The sequence below is a fragment of the Stenella coeruleoalba genome, assembly GCF_951394435.1.
Source record: "Stenella coeruleoalba genome assembly, contig: scaffold_102, whole genome shotgun sequence".
In the NCBI taxonomy this organism is placed as follows: Eukaryota; Metazoa; Chordata; class Mammalia; order Artiodactyla; family Delphinidae; genus Stenella; species Stenella coeruleoalba.
In genome coordinates this window covers 487,926-505,361 of record NW_027645966.1, presented here as the reverse complement: position 1 = coordinate 505,361, position 17,436 = coordinate 487,926, and the positions used below count along the sequence as shown (strand labels likewise).

The window sequence follows — 17,436 nt, the reverse complement described above, 5'->3', positions numbered from 1 at the left end:
TCACAAACCTGCAGAGTTATAAATGACAGCTATCGTCCAAAAATAGACTGAAGTAAGGCTGCCAAGAGGACTTGAAAGCGGGGCAGAATTGCAGGAAACCGATTTCAGGAGGTAGACTGGAATTGCATTGAAAGCGTAGGAAAAGAGGCAGAACGTCCACAATGATGCACTTGGCCAAAAGGGCATATGCGTTTTTTCCTGAATATATTCAGGAAAAAATGCATACGCCCTTTTTGGCCAACCAAGCAAGCTTGCAAAGGAAATCTGCACTACAATGAAGCCTCACTTCCGCCTGGTCAAAAGGGCCATCAGAATAAAGTGTAAAATCCAGAAAGGCAGGACAGGCCATGGAGGACTGGGAGCCTTGTTATGCTGATGGGCGGGATGTAAATTGCCAACAGACACTCGGGAGAAGTGTATGGTGTTTCCTGAAACATCTAAAAAACAAAGCAACAGAGCCTAGGGCACTTCCACTTATGGTCCTATAGCTTAGGGAAATTAATATCAAAAAGACACAGCAACCCCAAAATTTGGGACGGCTCTTTTTACAGGAATCTCTTCTACGGCACAAGTTAAATATCCCAGAGAGCAAATAATGGATAAAGAAGTTGCGGTACTTCTGTACAACAGAATACCACTCAGCAATGAAATCTATGTCACCAGGCCCGTACCAGCATAATGAGTGGATTGAGGCACGATGATTCTAAGTGAAATAAGTCACACAGAAAAAGAAACCTCATAAGGTATCACTAATACACGGAATGTGAACTTGGCTACACATGAACTGAATTACAAAACAGAACAGGGTCTCAAGTTTAGAAAACCAACTTATGCCTGCTTAAGGGGGAAGGTGAGTTGGGGTGCTGCATAAAAGCAGAGTTTGAAATTAGCACAGATACCGTTCCATAAGCCAAATATGTAATAGACAAGAGCTACCCCTTGCTCAACGAAATGGATTCAACAATGAGGTATCACCTCACACCTGGTAGAATAGGCATCTTTGAAAATCTACAAACAAAAAATGCTGGAAAGGGTGTGGAGAAAAGGAACCCTCTTCCACTATTGTTGGGAATATAAATTGATACAGTCATTATGGAGAACAATATGGAATTTCTTAAGAAACTAACAATAGAATTACCATATGATACAGCAATCCCAGTACTGGACATATACCCAGACAAAACCATAAATCAAAAAGAGTCATTCACCGCAATGTTCATTGCATCACTATTTACAATATCGAGGTAATGGAAGCAACCTAAATGCCCACAGACAGACGAATGCATAAAGCTGTGGTACATATATAAAATGGAATATTACTCATCCATGAAAAGGAATGAAATTGGGTCATTTGTAGAGACGTCGATGGATCTAGAGACTGTCATACAGAGTGAAGTAAGTCAGAAAGAGAAAAACAAATCTTGTATATTCATGCATATATGTGGAACCTAGAAAAACTGTACAGATTCACCATTTTGCAAGGCATAAATAGAGCAACAGATGTAGACAACAAACGTATGGACAACAAGGGGGGAAAGCTGTTGGGGGGGTGGTGGTGGGAGGAGTTGAGAGACTGGGATTGGCATGTATACATTTATATGTATAAAATAGATAACCAATAAGAACCTGCTGTATAAAAATATAAAATAAAATTCAAAATTAAAAAGAAGTAAAATTTAAAAAATAAAACAGAAAAAACAATTATTCCCTGCACATACATGTATTTATATGAATAAATTATTTCCATGCTTATATCTGTAAATACAAAAAAGAGGAATAAAATCTACCTTGAAGCAAAAACGAAAAAGAGAAAAAAAACACAGAACCCACCAGTTACACAGAGGAAAACCGTATCAGGGCACTTGCTCCAGTTGTAAACAATTCTGAAGTTGGTCAGTGGTGGGGAATCGTCTCCCATTCAGCCAGCAGCCCCCACGCAACAAGCGTCCTCATTGCAAAGCTGGGGCACCGTGCCGAGGCATCTGTGAGTAAACGTGAGCTGAGCCCCAGGCCAGTTGCTGCTGAACTATTCCCACCCGTCCCAGGTAAAACACCTGAATATATACAAGGACTTGAAAGCCTAGAGGAAGGGCCATAGAGCCACACGAGTGACAGCATGCCGGCCGACTTGGTGCCTGCAGGCCAGCCAGGATGGTCCTGGCCCTGGGTGCTCTTCTGGAAGATTTCCATTTCCCTGCCTGAGATACCCGTCCTGTCCCTGCCCCCACTGCTTTTTTCCTTCCTCACCTCTGCCCAGGGAGAAATTCCAGCAGCAGGTATGGGTGACACACCCTCTTCTTTAGCAGGTGGCAGCCTGGCAACTGCTGCAGAAAGTCCAGCAGAGCCCCACTCACACTGGGCCACCCACAAAGCCGTGGCCTCTCACTCCCTCCCACCAGCCCAGCCCCGAGACTGCTGACAGGGCAGAGAAAATGGCGTCAGGCACGGCTGCAGGGGCTCTTGCTGCCTGGAGTGGTATTTATATTGATCTCAACCCAGGCACACCTGGGGAGGGCTGGCCGGCACGGTAAGGCTGCCCAGGTCAGCCAATCATCACCCCTCAGGGGCTCACAGTTGCAGAAAATGGAACTTGCTGAACCGGCCAGGTCCAAGGAACAGGTGTGGGCTCCTGAGAGTCAGGATAGACAAGGGGCTGCAGCTTTGGCTTGTTTTCTAATCATTTTATCTGGCCCATGAGTGGGAGACAACTTCAAGAAAACCCTCTCCTAATGAGAGGAACCCAGGAGTCAGGGAGAGGAGGGGTGGGTGGTGGTTGGAGACAGAGGCCTGGTGCCCCGGGTGCAGTGGAAGTCTCTGGAAGACCAGGTGGAGGGAGGCCTCACGGAGTGATGCCCAGGGTCACAGACCTGTCGCAGCTGCTGTTTGTTAGTTCAAGTCCTGCTCTGAGGTGCTCTGTGTCAGCTCTGAGCGACAGGTGAGCTGGGGGTGCTCTGCAATGAGGGCTATGTGCACGGTTCCTGTGTGCCCAGCCCTGCCACGGTACCTGCAAGGGTAGCTCTGTATCCTGGGAGGGGCCTGACCACGAGAGCCCCGTGGGATGGGGTGGGGGTGGGGTACCTGCCCAGGTGAGCTCCATATTCTGGGATTGTTCTGACCACGAGAGCCCCATGGGCCGCTGGGGACCTGGTAAAGGATGTCAGGACAGTCAGTGAAGCCACTGAGGATATACCTCCAGTTGCTCCTAATTCCTACACCCTGCTGGTCATTCTACCAACCACCAGGACATGGTATTCTGTATTAGTCTTCAATGATGCCTTCTTTTGTATTCCATTAGTCCCAGAGTCACAAGAAATTTTGGCTTGTGAGTGGCAGGACTCAACATACAACTAAAACAATACTTCCGGGCCGTCTGGCCCCAAGGGTGCAAAAATTCCCACACCATCTTTGGGGAAAGCTTAGCTAAAGACCTAAAAGTTCTACCTCTGGAAAAGGAAACCCTCCTTCAATATGCAGACGACATTCTGATCACCAGCCCTACTAAGGAGGCCTCTGAACTACCAAGCCAATAAAGGATAGAAGTTGTCCAAGAAAAAGCTCAAATATCACAGACTGCGGTGACCTGCCTGGGCTTCATTCTCACAGAAGGTCAGAGAAGCCCATCCCAGGAAAGGGAAGAAACCATTTTCAGCCTTACCCCTTTCTAAAACTAGAAGACAGCTTAGGGGTTCCTGGGGAGGCCAGGGTTTGCTGCTTCTGGATCCCTAACTACAGTCTACTAGCTGGGCCTCTATATGAAACACTGAAAGGAAAAGATGATGATCCTTTTGAATAGAATCCAGAAGTGGCCTTTCAAGAATGGAAAGAGCAGTCAATTCAGACCCTTGCCCTGGAACTCCCTAATTTAGCTAAACCCTTTGACCTTTACATTCCCGGTGAAAGGTGAATCGCCATTGGAGAATTAGTGCAAAAACTGGGACCACTTGAAATGGAACAATGCAAGAATGCCATCCAGGTAGGATAAACTACGGTCACTAAGGGGCTTGGCCCACTGCCACATCTGGCCAAGATACTGGCGGTATCTAAAAACCTGGAAATCAGCAGCCCAAAAGGCCACCTCCCTCCTAAGGGAAAAGGACCCCACGTGGTGATCCTAACCACCAACCATGCCCTGAAGTTGCAGGGTTCGCTCCGTGGGCACACCGACCTCGAGTGAGGAGGCCCTCCAACTCCAACATCCAGAGAGATAACCGGGGGCAACAGGGCACCATGACGACTCGTGTGAACATCACTTGACCTGGAGTTTCTCTCATAAAACAACAAGAGTGTGTCCCAAAAGAGTAGACTACTGCTTGCAGGACTTACTGCACCCAGAGGGGAGCTAATAATCTTGGCGGGGGAACAGTATACCACACTGTCACCATAGAAAAGCCTACAGACACCGTGATGATGGTGGCCAATAAGACCGGCTGGACTCCTGTTTACTTCAAAAGGCTGTTGACTCAGTAGCCATCATGGTCCTTGGTCACCACTGACCCTGGACTGTCTGGGAGTTGAGCGGGCAGGGCTCTGACACCTGGTGCTGTTTGTACGTTAATTCAGGGGCCTAACTGAAGAAAGCGCAGACTACTGGTCAGAGCATCTAGGCTGGCAGAGACGGTCAGCCTAAGGTGGCCGAACAAATGTGGGGCGGGGTGAAACCGGCCCCCACAGCGTCTCTGCACATCTCTTTCCTGGACCCTTAAAGGTCATTAGAATCTATAACACTTCCAATGCTGGTGCTCAGGTGGACGAGCAGGGAGGCAGGGGTCCTGGGGACAATCAACGTCACCGGGAGGCTGCTGGGGAGAAGCTCTGACCCTCGCCCCAGGGTATGAGGGCTCCCAACTCAGCACTCAGCAGTTACAGAAGAAGGGTCTGCACCCTCAGCACTCCAAGAATGAGGAACGGGACAAAAGGCAGAGGAGGGGTTTGTCCCCAGCAAAGCCCATTAAAAATCCCTGGGAGATAAAAATAGAATCTGGGCAATAAAGTCAAGTCTAACCTTTTTTATCCTTTGTGCTTTGTCTAATTTCACGTGCTCCTAGGGTCCCGCATGCAGAGGTTCCACACCCGGCACTTCAGACCAGATTTCCTAGTGCAGAATGGCTGGGTCGACACCTCAGCTCCTGGGGCCCAGTGCAGACTCCACGATATAGAGCCTGAGCTACAGCCAACCCGGCCCTCGAGAGCTCCGCCGCCTCCCTCCCTCCCACTGACTCTGACAGGATCTCTACACAGCAGCCCAGCCCACAGCCCACGGGGTAGTGCATGCTCTCACCTCTCCATTCTCTGATCAAAATATAAAGTTTCCTTTGCTTGTGAACCAAACTCAGTCTCGATCTGTTGGCCCCAATGACACTGGGCAGGGGGACACTTGTTGGGGTCCACTCTGGAGGATCAGTAACAGAAATTGAGACTATTGTAACCTCAATGAACAGATGTGTGAGCCAAACTGTAGTTAACATAGAACAGTGTATAAGGCTCGGGTAAAATAAGATGCTTTTAACACTTCCATTTGATATTTCCATCACTTTTTATAAGCAAGTTCAGTGAAAAGGTTTGTCTTATTTGTCAGGTCAATATTAGAGAAACGAAGTGATTTCTTTCCAAGGATGTACATCTAATAATCTTGGTTAAACCTTCAATCTTGTTTTAAATGCTTTTCCATTGAAAATGATACCTCTCTTTCAGCTCCCCCATTTCTGAGAAGTATAAAATCTTATAATTTATTATTACCAAAGGGGAAAGGTGGGAGGAGGGATAAATTAACAGTTTGGAATGAACACATACACACTGCTATGTATAAAATAGATCATCAACAAGGAACTACTGTATAGCACAGGGAACTACACTCAACATTTTGCAATAACCTATAAGGGGAAATAATCTGAAAAAGAATAGATATTTTTATTGACATCATCTATCAATGACAGTTAAAGTGTAGCCTAAGGGAAGCTGGTGGTGAGTGCTTCTGACCCTGAAGACTTCAATCATCTAAAGTTTGGACTCTGCCTACTTCCCAAGGCCCTTAATGAACATATGTGTAGCCGTAGCTTAAAAAATTCCCCAGTTTGGGTTTCGGGGAGACACTGATTTTGAAAAAGCCCTGGTGTTCTCCTTACATGAATGGGACTCTTCCTACTGCTAAAACATGTCTGTCACACCCAGAGGATGGTATACCGTCTGATCGGGAAGAGTTTGGAAAAGGCATCTCATCTCCTCATCTCCTGGTGCTCGGGTTCACCCCTCCAGCGTCTTTACTAACAGTCTCCCCACTTGGAGATGTCAGCACTGTCAACATCCTGTTGCGTACAGTTTGGAATTTGTCCAGAGGATGAAGCGGAAGGATGAGGAACAATGAGAGACAAGTCCTAGGTGTTCAGACAGGCACATGTCACTCTAATTTCCAATCAGGAAGACGAATTGACCAAAGGCTAGGGTTGCCCATGGAAACAGTATAGGGCTTGAGGAAATCCCGCTGCTTTGTGGCCAGTTCCCATAAACACGAGTTGAACAATGGAACTCAGGGGCAGTAAAATTCACAAAACTGCAGAGTTGAAAATATCCATCACTGAAAAATGTCTTGAGGAAAGTCAGAGAAAAGGACTTGTAAGCAAGGGAGAATGGCAGGAAAGGGATTTGAGGAGGTAGAAAGGACTCGCCATTAAGCACAAGAAAAGGAGCTGAACATTGCCAACATTGCAGTTGGCCAAAAAGGGTGTATGCGTTCTTTTCTGTATATATTCAAGAAAAGGGCATACACTTTTTTAGCCAACCAAACAGGTGGGCACTGGAAGTCAATACCACAAAAGATATCACTTCGCATCAGTCAGAAGAGCCATCCTCATAAAGCGTAAACAACAGAAATGCAGGACAGGGCAACGAGAAGAGGGAGCCCTGTGAGACTTATAGTGGAAATGTATATTGCCAACGGCCATTCTGGAGAAGTGTATTGTGTTTACTAAAGCATCTAAAAAATGAGCTACAGAGCATAGGGCACTTGCACTCATGGGCGTATATCTTGGGAAAAACAAAAATCGAGAGGACACAGGCACCCCAATGTTTACCCCCTCTCTGTTTAAAAGATCCTCGACTAGGATATAACTTAAATGTCTCTGGAGGGAAAAAATGGATAGAGATGTGGTACTTAGGTAGAGTGGAATATTATTCAGCCTGGAAATCAATGAAATATGGCCAGTTGTAACAACTCCGGAGGAGTTACGTATGATCATTCTAAGTGACAGAATTCAAAAAGAAAAAGACACATATCATAAGATATCACTTAAAGGTGGAATCCAAAATGGCTACACATGAAATCAATTACAAAACAAAAACATAGTCAAATATGTAGAAAACACGCATAAGGCTGCTAAACGGGAAAGGTGGGGAGGGGTGAGGCATCATCCAGGAGGTTGAAATTAGCAAAGATACCATTCCAAATACCAAACTGATAATCAACAAGGCCTACACGGTAGCTAAAAGAACTGCACTCAGCACACTCAAGTCACCGGAAAAGAATATATACGACTGGTAAGAATCTGAAAAAGAATTTATTGATGTCTCTCTGTACGTGAATCAAGTGGATGTACAGCAGCAAGAAACAGAGCTTTGAAAATCAGCTGTAACCAATATAGTAATAAATTGAAAAAAATAAACGACAGAGAGACAGAGAAAACCTCTTACAACTTTTCCTCAGGGACGGTGATGCAACATGGATTGAACACATCTAGACCCACAGCAGGATGAGACATAAGGCTGGAAACTGTTTGCGCTAAGAGAAATGTGAGGTTGGGTGAGGAAATGCACACCCTTTAAAGTAATACTACCTGGTACCCATTCAATGGGTCCCAAATCTGCAGGTTCAAGGGATCTTCCTACAGCTAAAACATGCATGGAAAACCCAGAGGACTGTACACCATGTGATCGGGAGATGTGTCTAAAATGCACCTCATTTATCCTCTCCTGGTGCTCCTGTTCACCATTCCAGCCACGCTACTTAGAATCTCCCCACTTGGAGAATCAGCACATTTAAACTTCTGTTTCACACATTTTGCAAATTGTGAGGAGGATGAACGGGAAGAGGGGGAACCAATGAGAGAAGAGTTGTAGGGGTTTGGACGGGCACATATCACTCTAATTTCCCATTAAGAATAAGAATTAAAGAAAGGCTCAGCCTGCCTCGCCGGAGCCAAAATAGGGCCTGAAGCAATCCTGCGGGTTTGAGGCCAGCTCACAAAAGAGCAACTTAAAAAATGGAGCTCAGGGTCACTGCAATTCACAAACCTGCAGAGTTATAAATGAAAACTAACGTCCAAAAATATGTTGAGGTAAGGCAAAGAAGAGGATCTGAATGCAAGACAGAATTGCAAGAAACAGATTTCAAGAGATAGATTGGACTCGTCTTTAACGCACATGAAAAGCGGCAGAATTTCGACAATGATGCAGTTGGCCCAAAAGGGCGTATGCGTTTTTTCCTGATTATATCCAGGAAAAAACGCATACGCACTTTATGGGCAACGAAGCAAGCAAGCAATGCAAATGTGCACAACAAAGAAGTCTCACTTCCCACCGGTCAAAAGGGCCATCCTAAAAAATTGTAAAAACCAGAAATGCAGGACAGGCCATGGAGAACAGGGAGCCTTTATACGCTGATGGGCAGTGTGTGAACTGCCGAGAGCCACTCTGGAGAAGTGTATGGTGGTTCCTAAATCATCTAAAAAACAGAGCTACAGAGCATAGGACTCTTCCAATCATGGGAGTATATCTAGGGAAGTCTAAAAATCAACAAGACACAAGCACACCACAGTTTAGGGCTACTCTGTTTACAAGAACCTCAACTTCAGTACACCTTAAATATCCCAGGAAAGAGAACAATGGATAAAGAAGATGTGGTACATATGTACAATGGAATATCTCTTCACCATGAAATCAATGTAATAAGGCTAGTAGAAGGATAAAGAGTGGATTTAGGTCCGATAATACTACTTGAAATAAGTCAAACAGAAAAAGAAACATATCATAAGATATCACTTATAGAGGGAGGGTAAATATGGCTGCACAAGAAATGAATTACAGAACAGAACAGTGTCTCACATTTAGAAAACACACTTATGTCAGCTTAAGGGGAAAGGAGAGGTGGGGTGATGCATAAAACCAGAGTTTGAAATTAGCACAGATACCGTTCAATAAACCAAATAGGTATTAGACAAGATCTACACCTTGCTCAATGAACTGGCCTCAACACACCCTATACACCGCAGAGAAATATATCTGAGGAATAAGAATCTTAAAACCCATGTATTGATATATCTCCATAAGGGAATCAAGTGTGTGCAGAGCGGCACAAACACAGCAGTGAAAAGGAGCTAAACCCCATTATAGAAATAAATTTTAAAAACAAAACGCTGAAACAATGAAAGAGAGAAAAATTCTTACAAAATTCGCTCAGGGGCTGTGATGCAACCTGGATTGACCACATATAAACCCACAGCTGGATAAGACATAAGGCTGGACACTTGGGGCTGACAGGATTGGTGAGCTTTGGTGAGCAACTGCCGAAAGTTTAATGCAATACTTCATGCTACTCAGTCCAAGGGTCCCAACACTCCAGGTTGAAGGGAATCTTCCTACAGCTAAACCATGCTTGGGAAACCCAGCGACTGGTATACCATATGATCGGGAAAGGTTTCTAAAACGCACCTCATTTTTCCTCTCCTGGGGCTCCGGATCGACATTCCAGCCGCTTTACTAACAACATCCCCACATGGAGTCAATGCCTTTAAGTTCTGGTATCGCACAGTCTGCAGTTAGTGCAGAGGATGAATGGGAATAGGGGGAACCAGTGAGAAACTAGCTGTAGCGGTTTCAATGGGCACATGTCACTCTAATATCACATCAGTAAGAAGAATTAACCAAAGGCACAGCAAGGTGCCCCAGAAGAAAAATAGGGCTTCAAGGAATCCTGTGGTTACGGGGCAAGACCACAAAAATAAGAGCTAAAAAATGGAGCTAAGGGCCACTGCAATTCAAAAACCTGCAGAGTTATAAAGGCCAACTATTTTTAAAAAATATATTGAGGTAAGGCTATCAAGAGGCATTGAAAGCAAGGCAGAATTGCAGGAAACCGATTTCAGGAGGTAGACTGGAATTGCATTGAAAACATATGAAGAGAGTCAGAAACTCGACAATGATGCACTTGGCCAAAAAGGGCGTATGCGTTTTTTCCTGAATATATTCAGGAAAAAACGCATACGCCCTTTTTGGCCAACCAAGCAAGCTTGCAAAGGAAATCTGCACTACAATGAAGTCTCACTTCCACCTGGTCAAAAGGGCCATCTGAAAAAAGTGTAAAATCCATAAAGGCACGACAGGCCATGGAGAACTGGGAGCCTTCTTATGCTGATGGGCGGGATGTAAATTGCCAACAGCCACTCTGGAGAAGTGTATGGTGTTTCCTGAAACATCTAAAAAACAAAGCAACAGAGCTTAGGGCACTTCCACTTATGGTCCTATAGCTTAGGGAAATTAAAATCAAAAAGACACAGCCACCCCAAAGTTTGGGATGCCTCTGTTTACAAGAACCTCGTTTACCGTACAAGTTCAATATCGCAGAAAGTGAAAAATGGATAAAGAACTTGTGGTACTTACGTACAATGCAATATCACTAAGCAATGAAATCTATGTCATCAGGCCCGTAGCAGCATAATGAGTGGATTCAGGTATGATGATTCGAACTGAAATAAGTCACACAGAAAAGAAACATCATAAGGTATCACTAATACACAGAATGTGAACTTGGCTACACATGAACTGAATTACAAAACAGAACAGTGTCTCAAGTTTAGAAAACCAACTTATGCTTGCTTAACGGGGAAGGTGAGTTGGGGTGCTGCATAAAACCAGAGATTGAAATGAGCACAGATAAAGTTCCTTAAGCCAAATATGGAATAGACAAGAGCTACTCCTTGCTCAACGAAATGGACTCAACACCCCATATTAAACGCCTAAGAATGTACCTGACTAGTAAGTATCTTAAAACCTATGGATTGCTATGTCTCCAAAAGAGAATCAAGCGTGTGTACAGGGGCATAAACGCAGCAGTGATAGGATTGTAGAGGTTCGGTGAGCAAATGAAGACCCTTTGAAGTCATATTGCATGGTACCCATTACACGGGTCTCAACTCTCCAGGTTTAAGGTATTCTTCCTTCAGCTAAAACATGCATGTGGAACCCAGAGTATGATCAACCGTGTGAACGGGAGACGTGTTCAAATATGTCTCAGTTTTCCTCCCCTGGTACTCGGGTGCAACATCCCAGAAGCTTTACTAACACTCTCTCTACTTGGAGAGTCAGTGCCTTTAACCTCCTGTTTGCCCCAGTTTGCAATTTCTGCGGAAGATGAACAGGAATAGCGAGAAACAATGAGAGACTACCTGGAGGTGTCTGAACGGGCAAATTTAACTCTCATTTCCCACCAGGAAGAGGAATTAACCAAAGGCTCAGCGTGCCATGCCGGAACCACATTAGGGCCTGAAGACATCCTGTGGTGTTGCGGCCAGCTCACAAGAAAGCGAGTTGAAGAAAGGAGCTCAGGGGCACTGTAATTCACAAACCTGCAGAGTTATAAATGACAGCTATCGTCCAAAAATAGACTGAAGTAAGGCTGCCAAGAGGACTTGAAAGCGGGGCAGAATTGCAGGAAACCGATTTCAGGAGGTAGACAGGAACTGCATTTCAAGCATAGAAAAAGAGGCAGAACGTCCACAGTGATGCACTTGCCCAAAAAGGGCATATGCGTTTTTTCCTGAATATATTCAGGAAAACACACATAGGCGCTTTTTGGCCAACCAAGCAAGCTTGCAAAGGAAATCTGCACTACAATGAAGTCTCACTTCCCCCCGGTCAAAAGGGCCATCTGAAAAAAGTGTAAAATCCAGAAAGGCAGAACAGGCCATGGAGAACTGGGAGCCTTGTTATGCTGATGGGCGGGATGTAAATTGCCAACAGACACTCTGGAGAAGTGTATGGTGTTTCCTGAAACATCTAAAAAACAAAACAACAGAGCCTAGGGCACTTCCATTTATGGTCCTATAGCTTAGGGAAATTAAAATCAAAAAGACACAGCCACCCCAACGTTTGGAACGGCTCTGTTTACAAGAACCTCGTTTACAGTACAAGTTCAACATCGCAGAAAGTGAAAAATGGATAAAGAAGTTGTGGTATTCACTTACAAAGCAATATCACTCAGCAATGAAATCTATGTCATCAGGGCCTTAGCAGCACAATGAGTGGATTCAGGTATGATGATTCTAACTGAAATAAGTCACACAGAAAAAGAAACATCATAAGATATCACTAGTAAACGAAATGTAAACTTGGTTACACAGGAACTGAATTACAGAACAGAACAGGGTCTCAAATTTAGAAAACCAACTTATGCTTGCTTAAGGGGAAAGGTGAGTTGGGGTGCTGCATAAAACCAGAGATTGAAATGAGCACAGATAAAGTTCCTTAAGCCAAATATGGAATAGACAAGAGCTACTCCTTGCTCAACGAAATGGACTCAACACCGCATATTAAACGCCTAAGAATGTACCTGACTAGTAAGTATCTTAAAACCTATGGATTGCTATGTCTCCAAAAGAGAATCAAGCATGTGTACAGGGGCATAAATGCAGCAGTGATAGGATTGGAGGGGTTCGTGAGCAAATGAAGACCCTTTGAAGTCATATTGCATGGTACCCATTCCACGGGTTTCAACTACCCAGGTTTAAGATATTCTTCCTTCAGCTAAAACATGCATGTGTCCCTAGAGTATGATCAACCATGTGATCGGGAGACGTGTTCAAATATGTCTCAGTTTTCGTACCCTGGTACTCAGGTGCAACATTCCAGACGCTTTACTAACACTCTCCCGACTTGTAGAGTCAGTCCCTTTAACCTCCTGTTTGGCCCAGTTTGCAATTTCTGCGGAAGATGAACAGGAATAGCGAGAACCAATGAGAGACTAGCTGGAGGTGTCTGGACGGGCAAATTTAACTCTCATTTCCCACCAGGAAGAGGAATTAACCAAAGGCTCAGCATGCCGGGCCGGAACCAGTTTAGGGCCTGAAGCCATCCTGCGGTGTTGCAGCCAGCTCACAAGAAAGCGAGTTGAAGAAAGGAGCTCAGGGGCACTGTAATTCACAAACCTGCAGAGTTATAAATGACAGCTATCGTCCAAAAATAGACTGAAGTAAGGCTGCCAAGAGGACTTGAAAGCGGGGCAGAATTGCAGGAAACCGATTTCAGGAGGTAGACTGGAATTGCATTGAAAGCATAGGAAAAGAGGCAGAACGTCCACAATGATGCACTTGGCCAAAAAGGGCATATGCGTTTTTTCCTGAATATATTCAGGAAAAAACGCATACGCCCTCTTTGGCCAACCAAGCAAGCTTGCAAAGAAAATCTGCACTACAATGAAGTCTCACTTCCCCCCGGTCAAAAGGGCCATCAGTATAAAGTGTAAAATCCAGAAAGGCAGGACAGGCCATGGAGAACTGGGAGCCTTGTTATGCTGATGGGCGGGATGTAAATTGCCAACAGACACTCTGGAGAAGTGTATGGTGTTTCCTGAAACATCTAAAAAACAAAACAACAGAGCCTAGGGCACTTCCACTTACGGTCCTATAGCTTAGGGAAATTAAAATCAAAAAGACACAGCCACCCCAACGTTTGGAACGGCTCTGTTTACCAGATCCTCGTTTACAGTACAAGTTCAACATCGCAGAAAGTGAAAAATGGATAAAGAAGTTGTGGTATTTACTTACAAAGCAATATCACTCAGCAATGAAATCTATGTCATCAGGCCCTTAGCAGCACAATGAGTGGATTCAGGTACGGTGATTCGAACTGAAATAAGTCACACAGAAAAAGAAACATCATAAGATATCACTAATAAACGGAATGTAAACTTGGTTACACAGGAACTGAATTACAGAACAGAACAGGGTCTCAAATTTAGAAAACCAACTTATGCTTGCTTAAGGGGAAAGGTGAGTTGGGGTGCTGCATAAAACCAGAGATTGAAATGAGCACAGATAAAGTTCCTTAAGCCAAATATGGAATAGACAAGAGCTACTCCTTGCTCAACGAAATGGACTCAACACCGCATATTAAACGCCTAAGAATGTACCTGACTAGTAAGTATCTTAAAACCTATGGATTGCTATGTCTCCAAAAGAGAATCAAGCATGTGTACAGGGGCATAAATGCAGCAGTGATAGGATTGGAGGGGTTCGTGAGCAAATGAAGACCCTTTGAAGTCATATTGCATGGTACCCATTCCACGGGTTTCAACTACCCAGGTTTAAGATATTCTTCCTTCAGCTAAAACATGCATGTGTCCCTAGAGTATGATCAACCATGTGATCGGGAGACGTGTTCAAATATGTCTCAGTTTTCGTACCCTGGTACTCAGGTGCAACATTCCAGACGCTTTACTAACACTCTCCCGACTTGGAGAGTCAGTCCCTTTAACCTCCTGTTTGGCCCAGTTTGCAATTTCTGCGGAAGATGAACAGGAATAGCGAGAACCAATGAGAGACTAGCTGGAGGTGTCTGGACGGGCAAATTTAACTCTCATTTCCCACCAGGAAGAGGAATTAACCAAAGGCTCAGCATGCCGGGCCGGAACCAGATTAGGGCCTGAAGCCATCCTGCGGTGTTGCAGCCAGCTCACAAGAAAGCGAGTTGAAGAAAGGAGCTCAGGGGCACTGTAATTCACAAACCTGCAGAGTTATAAATGACAGCTATCGTCCAAAAATAGACTGAAGTAAGGCTGCCAAGAGGACTTGAAAGCGGGGCAGAATTGCAGGAAACCGATTTCAGGAGGTAGACTGGAATTGCATTGAAAGCATAGGAAAAGAGGCAGAACGTCCACAATGATGCACTTGGCCAAAAAGGGCATATGCGTTTTTTCCTGAATATATTCAGGAAAAAACGCATACGCCCTCTTTGGCCAACCAAGCAAGCTTGCAAAGAAAATCTGCACTACAATGAAGTCTCACTTCCCCCCGGTCAAAAGGGCCATCAGTATAAAGTGTAAAATCCAGAAAGGCAGGACAGGCCATGGAGAACTGGGAGCCTTGTTATGCTGATGGGCGGGATGTAAATTGCCAACAGACACTCTGGAGAAGTGTATGGTGTTTCCTGAAACATCTAAAAAACAAAACAACAGAGCCTAGGGCACTTCCACTTACGGTCCTATAGCTTAGGGAAATTAAAATCAAAAAGACACAGCCACCCCAACGTTTGGAACGGCTCTGTTTACCAGATCCTCGTTTACAGTACAAGTTCAACATCACAGAAAGTGAAAAATGGATAAAGAAGTTGTGGTATTTACTTACAAAGCAATATCACTCAGCAATGAAATCTATGTCATCAGGCCCTTAGCAGCACAATGAGTGGATTCAGGTACGGTGATTCGAACTGAAATAAGTCACACAGAAAAAGAAACATCATAAGATATCACTAATAAACGGAATGTAAACTTGGTTACACAGGAACTGAATTACAGAACAGAACAGGGTCTCAAATTTAGAAAACCAACTTATGCTTGCTTAAGGGGAAAGGTGAGTTGGGGTGCTGCATAAAACCAGAGATTGAAATGAGCACAAATAAAGTTCCTTAAGCCAAATATGGAATAGACAAGAGCTACTTCTTGCTCAACGAAATGGACTCAACACCGCATATTAAACGCCTAAGAATGTACCTGACTAGTAAGTATCTTAAAACCTATGGATTGCTATGTCTCCAAAAGAGAATCAAGCATGTGTACAGGGGCATAAACGCAGCAGTGATAGGATTGGAGAGGTTCGTGAGCAAATGAAGACCCTTTGAAGTCATATTGCATGGTACCCATTCCTCGGGTTTCAACTACCCAGGTTTAAGATATTCTTCCTTCAGCTAAAACATGCATGTGTCCCTAGAGTATGATCAACCATGTGATCGGGAGACGTGTTCAAATATGTCTCAGTTTTCGTACCCTGGTACTCGGGTGCAACATTCCAGACGCTTTACTAACAGTCTCCCGACTTGGAGAGTCAGTCCCTTTAACCTCCTGTTTGGCCCAGTTTGCAATTTCTGCGGAAGATGAACAGGAATAGCGAGAACCAATGAGAGACTAGCTGGAGGTGTCTGGACGGGCAAATTTAACTCTCATTTCCCACCAGGAAGAGGAATTAACCAAAGGCTCAGCGTGCCGTGCCGGAACCAGATTAGGGCCTGAAGCCATGCTGCGGTGTTGCGGCCAGGTCACAAGAAAGCGAGTTGAAGAAAGGAGCTCAGGGGCACTGTAATTCACAAACCTGCAGAGTTATAAATGACAGCTATCGTCCAAAAATAGACTGAAGTAAGGCTGCCAAGAGGACTTGAAAGCGGGGCAGAATTGCAGGAAACCGATTTCAGGAGGTAGACTGGAATTGCATTGAAAGCATAGGAAAAGAGGCAGAACGTCCACAATGATGCACTTGGCCAAAAAGGGCGTATGCGTTTTTTCCTGAATATATTCAGGAAAAAACGCATACGCACTTTTTGGCCAACCAAGCAAGCTTGCAAAGGAAATCTGCACTATAATGAAGTCTCACTTCCACCTGGTCAAAAGGGCCATCTGAAAAAAGTGTAAAATCCATAAAGGCAGGACAGGCCATGGAGAACTGGGAGCCTTGTTATGCTGATGGGCGGGATGTAAATTGCCAACAGACACTCGGGAGAAGTGTATGGTGTTTCCTGAAACATCTAAAAAACAAAGCAACAGAGCCTAGGGCACTTCCACTTATGGTCCTATAGCTTAGGGAAATTAAAATCAAAAAGACACAGCCACCCCAAAGTTTGGGACGCCTCTGTTTACAAGAACCTCATTTACCGTACAAGTTCAATATCACAGAAAGTGAAAAATGGATAAAGAACTTGTGGTACTTACGTACAATGCAGTATCACTCAGCAATGAAATCTATGTCATCAGGCCAGTAGCAGCATAATGAGTGGATTCAGGTACGATGATTCTAACTGAAATAAGTCACACAGAAAAAGAAACATCATAAGATATCACTAATACACAGAATGAAAAATGGCTACACAGGAACTGAATTCCAAAACAGAACAGGGTCTCAAATTTAGAAAACCAACTTATGCTTGCTTAAGGGGAAAGGTGAGTTGGGGTGCTACATAAAACCAGAGATTGAAATGAGCACAGATAAAGTTCCTTAAGCCAAATATGGAATAGACAAGAGCTACTCCTTGCTCAACGAAATGGACTCAACACACCATATTAAACGCGTAAGAATGTACCTGACTAGAAAGTATCTTAAAATCTATGGATTGCTATGTCTCCAAAAGAGAATCAAGCGTGTGTACAGGGGCATAAACGCAGCAGTGATAGGATTGGAGAGGTTCGGT

At 44.4% G+C, this 17,436-nt stretch overlaps 1 long non-coding RNA gene across 9 annotated transcripts in view; it reads right to left on the bottom strand.

The window, feature by feature from the left end:
- Positions 1-17,436, bottom strand: part of LOC307181428 — a 914,212-nt gene that overhangs the window by 409,524 nt on the left and 487,252 nt on the right. The window contains exon 5 of one of the 9 annotated variants that reach the window (XR_013826754.1): positions 16,997-17,046. The exons of the other annotated variants lie outside the window; for them this stretch is intronic. This is a non-coding gene — a long non-coding RNA (uncharacterized lncRNA). Of the gene's footprint in view, positions 1-16,996; positions 17,047-17,436 lie in introns of those variants that run through there. 9 annotated transcript variants of the gene reach the window in all.